Source organism: Notolabrus celidotus, chromosome 7 (assembly GCF_009762535.1).
Source record: "Notolabrus celidotus isolate fNotCel1 chromosome 7, fNotCel1.pri, whole genome shotgun sequence".
Lineage (NCBI taxonomy): Eukaryota > Metazoa > Chordata > Actinopteri > Labriformes > Labridae > Notolabrus > Notolabrus celidotus.
Window position 1 is genome coordinate 34040544 of NC_048278.1, and position 11568 is coordinate 34052111.

Sequence of the window (11568 nt, forward strand, 5' to 3'; positions counted from 1 at the left end):
TGTAGCTAATGCACATCCCCCACTGAAGTTGAAGTAGCATTATTTAAATTTGAGACGTTAGTTTCCTAAATAACTCAGCTGAGCGTGCAGCCGTTTTGGGCCGAGGACGGTTGACACGTGAATAAGGAAGTGGGAAATCTAACTGATTACTGCATGAGTGAAGTTTCACCGTCCCACTATATCCTCCCAGTGACACACGCCCGTTTGTTGATGGAGGGAACCACCTAAAGAGAGTTAACTGAGCAGGCATTAAAAGCAGAAGCAAGAGGGGTGAAGTGTGGTCAGTAATGCAAACGGAGAGATTTACTCTTACACTCTTTTCACTGGAGGAATAATAATAATTAGGGGTGAGCCCGACTAAGGATTTGCTTAGTCGAATTTGATTCATCAGATTTTGCCCATAGTCGACGAATAGTGGAATGTTTGTTGTTTTTCCTTATTGACCCAAAGTCTGCATGATGGTGACCGCATGACAATATTACGCATAACCATTTACAATTAAGAGACTTGTAGCTTAAAGTAAAAGGGACAACAGAATATTATAAGTATAAAACTTAGATTTTTTTTTTTTTTTTTTACTTTTCACAATTCTTTTTATTGATTTTGATAGTACAGTGCATGTAAGCTTGACAGTGTAAAGAAAGGTAGGTACAAAGAGTGTGCACAAATGACCGCATTTCAATGCAACATATTGCAACAATTTTACTGGCCTATTCACGACCATAACCCCAAGTCCCTCCCACCCAAAACCTCACAATACTTACATAAAGCAACAAAAACAAAAAACAAAAAAACACACAAAACACACAAAACAGACCAAATTAGGGAGGATAGATATGTAAAGGACTAAAAATTGAAAAGCTAGACAAACATTAAGGCACTAGAGATAGATAGGAGGAAGAGGGGGAGAGAAGGGAAGAGAGAGGGGGGGCAACTAAGCTTCGTCTGGATGAACAGTTGTTTTGTCTACGTATTCGGTGAAGGGCTTCCAGGTCTTGTCAAAAGAATTCCTTGATCCTGCAAGTGAGAATCGGATCTTCTCAAGTTGGATATGACTGAGGATCTCCCTGAGCCAGCTGTTATGGGAAGGAGGGAGCGTGTGCTTCCACCTGAACAGGATGAGGCGTCTAGCTAGTAGAGTTGTAAAGGCTAAGACATGCCGTTGGGCCGCTGAGAGGTTGGGCACTCCAGAAGGTGGGACACCAAATAGGACAGTGAGTGGGTCAGGGAGAAGGACTGTGTGAAATACTGTTTCCAGTGTACCAAAAATTTGACTCCAAAATCCTTGTAGTTGTGGGCAGGACCAGAACATATGGGAGTGATTAGCAGGTGAATTCTTGCATCTGTTACAAGTGTCATCAGTGTCCGGGTAGATTTTAGCCAGTCGTGCATTTGTGTAGTGTGCTCTGAATATAACCTTACACTGCAAAAGACCGTGTCTGGCACACAGTGAAGCTGAATGGACAAGAGCGAGGCTTTGCTCCCATTGGTCATAAGGTACAGTAATGCAAAACTTAGATTTTTTAAATGTATATTGCAAAAACAACGAGGTGAAGGGGAGAAAACTCAAATAAGGCCGGCATCCGTTAAACATGGAACAACGCTCCACTATAGAATAAGGAATCAGGAGATATTTAAACAGTGTTCACACAGCAGAGAGCAGCACTGCAGAGGGTAGTTTGTCCAATTTAAGGCTAAACATTTGTATAATGTTCATAATCAAACCTGAACCAGCTAAAGGGTTTTTAAATCTCTTAACAGAACCTTTTAAAACAGTCTTTCATCACGTCTTTGTCCGCTTGAGTCTTTTCAAACTGTACGTGAGGAAAACCATCGTGTGTACGGGCAGAAGTGCGCTCCTGTCTTTGTTGACTGTAAATCCTGTCTTTGAGAATATCCTCTCTGATGATGTGGAGGTGGATGGGATGCTGTGGATTGTTTTTGAGGCTTCGGACAGCTTTGGGTATCCCTCCTCATTCTTTTGGCCCCGTACAGTTTTTGTGTGGTCCGGTAATCCTTGATCTCACAGCCCTCTTCATGAAGCTGCTCCTCATCTTCATCACTAGTTTTTAGGATCAACTGAAGTTTTATTTCCTGACATTTTGAGCTGCCATGAACGTAGAAAGATTTAAAGGCCAGCTGAGGTACGTCTGCTCCACAGCTCCCGCTAAATGGGAGAGTCCACCTTTAATTACCAGGGGAGATTTAATGACCACTTAAAGGAGATTTAACACTTCAAGAGCTGTTCTCAGAATTACATTAAATAAGTCTATATTTATATCAAAATAGGATAAATGAGACACTATTTTTATGGGAAACAGGAAAATAATGTAAAATTAGACATTGAGCACCCCCATGGTTTGAATGGAATGATCCACGTTTCATATGCAAATATTCAACTATGAGATTGGCAGTCAACTAAGACTCGTTAGAACGAATCGTCGAATATTCGACTATTTGGGGTCACCCCTGATAATAATAATGCATTTTATTTATAGGCGCCTTTCTTGGCGCTCAAGGTCACCTTACAACATTAAAAACAAACAGAGTTTAAATAGCAAACAGGAAATAAAACACAATTTAAAAAGTTTTAAGTGAATGGACAGAGGAGTTGTGGTCAGATGGAATAAGCCAGTTTAAACAGATGGGTTTTGAGTTTGGATTTAAAATGTAGGAGTGAGTCAGTGTTGCAGAGGTCAGGTGGGAGAGAGTTCCAGACCCATGAAACTTTACGGCTGCTGCGTTTCACTCTGAAACTCCATCCATCTTCGGTGGAAGTTGCCGTCAGATGATAAAGATTTGATGTAAAAAGCTTTTGTGTCATATCCAGTTAGTTTCAATTTCATGCCTGTGCTTGTTTATTGGATTATAAATGAAACTTTTGAAATAGATTTTTGAACAAAGCCTTGAAGAAAAGAAAGTCACCGTGATAGTGTTAATGGGATTTCAGGTTTTTGCTTTCTGCAGTTTATCAGTATCTTGATTATGGATTAATAGTCCATTATTTCTTTAATCATCAGATTAGTCTTTTTGCAGGAAACAATCACAAAGCACCTGAAGGCTATCATTTGGTGAAACCACAGGCTTCTCTTGTTATGAAGATAAAAGCATGTAAAGTGTTTCTACCTGACTGATACGTGCATATCTCCCACACACAGTAAAACTTTGTTTTTATACGCTTATTGGAAGTTAGTAACGTCAGCACTGATTTACATGCCGGATGTGAGAATGCTGGTATTTGTGTGACTCACTTCACATAAATATACGCCGAGGCGCCTCCAGAATCGCAAACACTTGCATTATCTTTTTCCTTATATTAGATCCTGTGGAAAGAGAAACACAGGCGGCGGAGAGGACATCAGAGCGAGGCCTCACCCTCCTCTGCCTAACACCTTCTGTCGGCAACATTTGTTTTTTAATTATGAAGCACAGTATTTTGTTTTGGATCTTCACCACGTAAGAGGATATGAGATTACAGAAAGTGTGGGTGTGAATGCAAACATCTCTTTTGTGTCCACGTCAGGCCGTGCATCATTGCCAGGATGCTGATATGCAGTTTCTTGTGTCTTGTTGTATTTTTGACAGTAAAAGTCAGTCTCTCCCTCCAAACACAAGCTGCCCTGTAATGGAACGGTTCACTTAAAATGTGTTTCTTTCATTATTCTGACAGTTAGAGGATGGCTTTTTATTTGACACCCGCCCCAGAATCCCCTGCCCCTCTGTGTTATTTAAATTACTGTGGGTCTTTCTCCATCCCTCACCAACAAAAGGTTATCTTGTAAAGCCACCATGCAATTAAAAGTTTGTTTCTGCTGTTCAGGGTCTTTGATTGAGCCAAACTTCTGATGGTCTGGTTGGAAGTTGGTCTCACTAACTGCTGCCCCCAAGGTGCTTTGTTTTGTTCACCCCCCCCCCATCCCCCCCTGGGTGCTTGTTAGGTGAGGTCAACAGACTGGTCAGAGACCGTGGGTGGTGCTGAACAAACTGAGAGACTCTTTGTTGTTCAGATGAGACGACACCAAAAGCCTTTCCCATGTGGAAAGATGTTTGTGAGTTTTCTTTGTGCTGAAAGAGAAGAAAAGGGGATTTAGTTGAGGCACTTCACCTCTCACAGAGCATCCAGAGACACACTGACAGACACACACACACGTACACACACTCACACTGAGAACAGATTTACTGCCTTAAGTTCTTATAAAACAAAGGCCTTTAAGCACTTTGGAGAGGCAGTGCATCAGCCGTCATTCCACCTATGAAAGTCGAGCTGACGTGGCAACATTTGTAAAACCACAAAGTGTGTGTCGTTGAAGTGTGTTTGCATCTGTGTGTGTGTGTTCACACTTGTAACTCAACATATGGCAGTCAAGTCCAAGGCTTAATGCTAAATCTCAGTCCCATTTGCCTACTGACAGAGTTATTAGTGTAGCAGCGTCTGAAGAGTGTGATTCCACCAGCCACATTCATTTGCATAGGCCGTCCGTGAGGAGGCTAACCCAACTGGTGACGGCTAAGTCACTTAATGGTTTGAACATGTTAGCTTCTTGATTGACTAAATAGTTTCTGTAAAGCAGTGATGTGCAGTGAGGTTCATGGCTGGTGAGGCACTGAGATTAGGGTCAGATTTACAAATGTATGAGCCAAACAGCTCAGTTTGAAAGGAGGGGGTTATCTTCTGACCTGATGTTTGAAGCTGATCTTTAAGCTCCAGTGTTGGTCTTCCTTTATTAATTAGATCCCGTTTCGACTTGGAGTCCAGTTTTGAGAAAATGTTAAAGGTGACATATCATGCAAAATGGACTTTTTAATGGTTCTTTACCTGAAATATGTGTCCCTGGCATGTCTACAAACCCCCCGAGAATTAAAAAAATCCATTCTGCCCCTGTTTTGATTTCTCCACCTTTCTCTAAATGTGTGTGAAACGAGCCGTTTCAGACTTCCGTGTTTTTGTTACGTAACAACAATATCCGGTCTGTCACGGAGTCAGAGCTCGGAGCTTGTTCAGCCCATAGACTGTATAAAATAATACTGAATCCCCCCTCTGTTTTTCATTACCTGCACAAATGTGTGCTAACAAGGAGCTTAGGAGGGAGGCATGCTAGTTGTAGGCTGTCTTAATAAACACAAAGGTCAGTTTTACTCCCCACGTCTGCAGATTTGAAGATATAGTGGATGATTTTTATTTGTCATGGATAAGTGCTAGCGCTAATTAGCATAGCCACATAGCTACATGTTCATAGCTGTAGCTGTGTACCAAGACACACGTCGACATACTGACAAATACAACAACAAGAAACACTAAATCTGTGACCAATCCTTCAGAAAAGGTCCCGCTGCCTTTCTGGCAGAGGTCGGTTTTACTCCCCACGTCTGCAGATTTGAAGATGTAGTGGATGATTTTTATTTATCATGGATAAGTGCTAGCGCTAGTTAGCATAGCCACATAGCTACATGTTCGTAGCTGTGTACCAAGACACACGTCGACATACTGATAAATAAAACAACAAGAAACACTAAATCTGTGACCAATCCTTCAGAAAGGTCCTGCTGCAGGCGCCTCTCCGTCAGGATCAGATTCTGGATCAGATTCAGAGGGTTGAAGTAACGTGATCTCTGAGCAGCCATGTATATTCAGCCAACATGTAAACATTAGATCAACGTGCTGGAGAGCCGAGACCACATCCACTTCCTGAGGGGGCGTGGTCAGAGGGAAAACAGAGTGTTCTGAGGAGGACTGAAGAAGAGGGCTTTTCAGGCATGTCAAAATCTGATTTCAAAGTGTTTTTTTGAGCATAAACTTTAAAGCCATGTTTTGGGGACCTCTTAGACAAACATATATTGATGAAAAAAGCGTGTTATGTCACCTTTAAGGTTAGATATAATATCTTCCATGTTTGGCTTTCAATTAGAGCAAATTTTAGAATGGACGGACTGCAGCTTCGCACTTGATTTTGAAATTGCAACGCTATGTCTCTGCATAGAAGAACGGCATCAACATGAACCTGTGTGCTCTTGTACGCCCCCCTCAGTGAGGCAGAGTACTGTCTGCCTCACCTCACACATTTTTATCTGTGGTTTTATCCATCCATCCATCCATCCATTATCTTGACCGCTTATCCTGTTAGGGGTCACGGGGGGCTGGAGCCTATCCCAGCTGGCTTCGGGCGGAAGGCAGGGTACACCCTGGACAGGTCACCAACCTATCACAGGGCTAACACAGAGAGACAGACAACCATTCACACACACACTCACACCCATGGGCAATTTAGAGTGACCAACTAACCTGGTAAGCATGATTTTGGACTGTGGGAGGAAGCCAGAGTACCCGGAGAGAGCCCACGCATGCACGGGGAGAACATGCAAACTGTGGTTTTATGCGATCAGCAAAACTAAACATGTAACAAACAAATATGAAATACATTAGCCTGACTGTGGAAAATTAGAGTCCATATTAAAAGTGTCTGAAAACATTATATTGGAGATGTGAAGAGAGACAGAAACAGGCACTTTACAATTACAAGCCTCAACCCAGTCGGTGAGGGATTGCGCAATCTGAGGTGAGGTGAGGCTGCTCGCTGCTGCACTTGGCATCTCGCCCATGTATTTGAACTGGAAATATGCAAATTCAGCAAATTTGACTATGAAATCATGGACATTATTGGATTCAAAAGGAAAATCAACACAAAGCACACACCAGAGAACTAAAATTGAAAAGATTTGTATTTAATAATTGTTTATTTTTTACTATTTATGATGCATGTGAGGCTCTACCTCACCTGCCTCACCTGACCGCATGTCCCCGCTGTAAAGCTTAGCTGATACACACAATAGGATGCTAAACTGGTCATGTTGTGTAAAGGCATGCATTTAGATGGCTGATAAATGCATGCATTATTTTAAAGGCATGTTTGCTTTAAAGATGCTTGTTGGGCATAAATTACTTTGAACAATATTTAACACCTGTGAAAGGTTTCTGTTGCAAAGGCACATATATATTTATTGATTTTTACAATTATGACTGAGTAATAAACTGATAAGCACACTAAACTAGTTTTGTACATGTAGCAACTGAAAAGGACAGAAATAAATAACTAAATTGAGAACATATAATAAAAAACAAGTGAAGTCAGAAGTATTTTGCACGTACAACAATGAAATAATAACCATGAGGAGAAAGAGAAAAATAGATGAATATACAGAAAGTACAAACAGACAAACAAATAAACAAACAAACAAGAAACCCTAATGACCAGTCCCTCCCACTCCAAGACAAGGGCCATAATGCAAAGTTAAAAAAAAGGAGTACAATCCAATCCAAATCAGTCCAGCAGGTTCAAGATTCAAAGGTTTTTATTGTCAATTTTCACTGTATATAAGAGACATACAGGAAAAACAAGATGCTGTTTCTCTCTTCCAGCTTTTAAATATCTAAAATTTAAATATAAAATACAATAAAATATAATAAAATACAGTTTTATAAAAACAGCCTATGTACACAGTACAGGTAACACAGTGACAGTGCAGGGCTTTGAAAATAGATAACAGTGCAAATGATGCAAGGTGCAGACAGTAGTCAAGATAGTATGCAACTAATGTGCAAAAAGCAGCTGAGAGAGTCCTTGTATGTAGTGTGTGTGTGTGTGTGAGAGAGAGAGAGAGAGAGAGAGAGAGAGAGAGAGAGAGAGAGAGAGAGAGAGAGAGAGAGAGAGAGAGAGAGAGAGAGAGAGAGAGAGAGAGAGAGAGAGAGAGAGAGAGAGAGAGAGAGAGAGAGAGAGAGAGAGAGAGAGAGAGAGAGAGAGAGAGAGAGAGTGAGAGAGATAGTGAGAGAGAGCTTGTGAGAGAGAGTGTGTGTGTCTGTGTGTGAGAGAGAGAGAGTGTGAGAGAGAGTGAGAGAGATAGTGAGAGAGAGAGAGAGAGAGAGAGTGTGAGAGAGTGTGTGTGTCTGTGTGTGTGAGAGAGAGAGAGAGAGAGAGTGTGTGTGTCTGTGTGTGAGAGAGAGAGAGTGTGAGAGAGAGTGAGAGAGAGTGAGAGAGATAGTGAGAGAGAGCTTGTGAGAGAGAGTGTGTGTGTCTGTGTGTGAGAGAGAGAGAGTGTGAGAGAGAGTGAGAGAGATAGTGAGAGAGATAGTGAGAGAGAGTGAGAGAGATAGTGAGAGAGAGAGTGAGAGAGAGAGAGTTTGTGTGTGTGTGTGTGTGTGTGTGTGTGTGTGTGTGTGTGTGTGTGTGTGTGTGTGTGTGTGTGTGTGTGTTACAGTCCAGGGGGCAGAGGGGGGAGGTGTAGTGTATGTCAACATGTGATCGTGCCTGTAAAAAGTTGGCTATCACTTCACTATCGACTGTCAAGTGTCACTCGTGGTTCTTGAAGTCAGACCAACATTTCCCTAAAAGGTGTGGTTTTTCTTTTTCTCTGAAGCCATGTACGAGGAAAGTTCTTTAAGCCACACAGAGAAGGAGTAGGAGGGTCTGAGCTTTTCTATATAAGAGCAGTTAAGGCATATTAAGGTTCTAAATATAAGTAAGCATTATGAAATGTTCTGGATTTGGCAGTGGGGAGCATTTCTTTGATGCTGAGGAGATTTAAAAAAAATGCAGATTATGCAAATGAAACACCCAATTATTATGAACCCGAACCACTCAAAGTGTTGGCAGCTCAAAACATGTACTCTGTGTTTCATGACTTTGGTATTGTTGTGCTCATTTAATCAAATTCTAATCAGATTTCCCCAAAAAGATATGCACACTGATTTATTGTTGTCTGCTAATTAAAACTGAAAACTATTCGTAATGATGCAATTAGCTTCTTGTTCAGTAACAGCCCTCCGACTCATCCAACTGTTGCTCTGACAACAGACAACCCCCCCTTCTCTTCCTCTTTGTCTGCCAGCCCCAAATTCTGAGACCGACCGAGTTCAATGTGAAATTGGTTCAACAGGTCGGCAGCAGCAGTGCGCGCGCACACACACACTCACACAAAACACGCACGCACACATGCAGTGAGACTGATGAAATTAGGGGCAGTTAAGTGGGAGAACTCCTCCTCCTGGCATGTATGCTCACTCTCTCTCTCACTCACTCTCTCTCTCTCTCTCCCTCTCTCTGTGGTTGTTTATCGCTCAGATCGGCCTCCTGGTCTCCAAACCAAATGTTTGGGCTGAGTGTTTTTTTAAACAGCGGTCTGGGGTCCATGTGCAGTCCAGAAACTTTAACAAAGACTTCCCAGAGGCAGATTTTCAGGCAGAGCAAGACAAAGAGAAAAGAGAGGTGGATGAGTTTTTGTGGTATGTGTGACATTTACAAGTAAAACCTTGCAGATAAGATGAACAAATGTTGTAATACAGGAAAGAAGCTCTCTGTCTCTGTCTCTCTGCCTCCTTTCATATCAGACTGTCCTCAAAAATACAAGCAGCCCTGTGTTGCATAAACACAGGAACTCCAAGCAGGCCCAAAATAAAAGACACAAAAAGTAGTTTTCTGTGAATTTCCTCTTTCCCCAATTCAGCACATTCCAGACCTGAACGCGTGCCCAGATTTGATTGGCTGGTTTATTCCTGTAGACCTGTGTTTTTCATAGTATGGAAAAGTGAGTGCCAAACCAAAACAAACAAAAATAAAGAATTAGATAAATAAAAGCTTTAAATAATAAACAATAAGCACTTTTTTGTGGAAAAACGTCTTAGTCTCACCTTTTAAAAACAAAATATTTATTTTTAGGACTTCAAGCATCTTTCCCCTTTTTGAAAAAATGACATCTTCACCTTCATTTGAATAAACAAACGGCAGGGTGTGCTAGGGCGTCATGAGAGTCATGCACTGCTAGCAAAGCATGGCAGGACAGGAATAACTGCTTAACATAAGGCTGATGGTGAATCTACACCAAATGGCGCAACTACTGAACCAAGAAAGTACGACTAGACATGCCTGGACGACTAGTCCAAACGTTACAAATTTCGGAAGTCACATGTTGCAGTGTCGCTTAGTTGCTTTTTTTAAGCTTCTCCTTCATTGGCAAAGGATGTATTGATAGTAGTTTTTAATATACACTACCAGTCAAAAGTTTGGAAACACCTTCTCATTCAAGGGTTTGTATTTATTTTAATTATTGGAAACACTGTAGATTAATACTGAAGACATCAAAACTATGAAAGAACATATATGGAATTATTTAATTCACAAAAAAGTGTTAAACAAAGCAGAATATGTTTTATATTTTACATTCTGTAAAGTAGCCCCCTTTTTCCTTCATGACAGCTTTGCACACTCTTGGTATTCTCTCAGTCTGCTTCATGAAGTGGTCTCCTGGAATGGTTTCTAATTAACATGAGCCTTGTCAAGAGTTCATTTGTAGAATGACTTGCCTTCTTAATGTGTTTGAGACCATCAGTTGTGTTGTTCAGAGGTAGGGTTAGTACACCATGGATAGCCCTATTTGACTGTTGTAATCCAGATTATGGAAAAACCAGATTATTTCATAGTTTTGATGTCTTTGGTATTAATCTACAATGTTGAAAATAATAGAAATGAATAAAAACCATTGAATGAGAAGGTGTGTCCAAACTTTTGACTGGTAGTGTATGTGGATGTATGTTTATGTGTGAATGTCTACCATGATTGGTAGGGGGGCATGATACGACTGTATTAATTAAACATAGTTTTATGCAGATTTCTTCAGTTCAGTGCATTAAGGACCTGAACTCATCATGCCTTGATTTGATTGGCTATGCTGAGGAAACAGGGTCCATGCAGGGTGTAGCCCTGGCCTTTGATTGGCCAGATTGTTTATCTATTTATTTATTTAACCTTTATTTAACCAGGTGAGTTAATTGAGAACCAATTCTCATTTGCAATAACGACCTGGGCGAGGAGGCAACACAGGTGGCATGACAATAAATAAAAGACAAAACAAGAAACAGAGAGGACATACATAGAAACCTAGAGACAGAACAATACAATACAAAAATATGACAGCAGTGAACAACTTGAAAGCAATTTTAAAGCAAGTGCAGTGATGTTGAGTTATGGGGTGTATTAGTTTTTTGAAAGTGGCGAGTGGAATGGGAGAGGTCAGCTTTAGGGATTGTTGAAGGTGATTCCAGTCATTTGCAGCGGAAAACTGGAAGGAGGTGCGACCAAAGGAGGTCCGGGCTTTGGGTGGGATGAGTTTGATAAGGCTACTTGAGCGCAGGCTACGGTTTGTGCTGTGAAGTTTGATTAGTGACTGTAGATATAACGGGGTTTTACCAGTGAGGGACTTGTAAATGAATAGAAACCAGTGTGTTTGTCTGCGAGAGTGGAGTGAAGGCCAGTTCAGCTGAGAGTACAGGTGACAGTGGTGAGTGGTGAATGGGGCTCCAGTGACAAAACGGATAGCAGCGTGGTAAATGACATCCAGTTTGTGAAGGAGGGTGTTGGAAGCGGACCTGTAGGCTATGTCACCGTAATCAAGAATAGGGAGGACTGTCATCTGAACCAGAAGCTGTTTAGCAGAGTGAGTGAAGGAGGATTTGTTGCGATAAAGAAAACTAATACGGGATTTGACCTTAGTGAGTAGTGTGTTGATGTGTGCTTCGAAAGA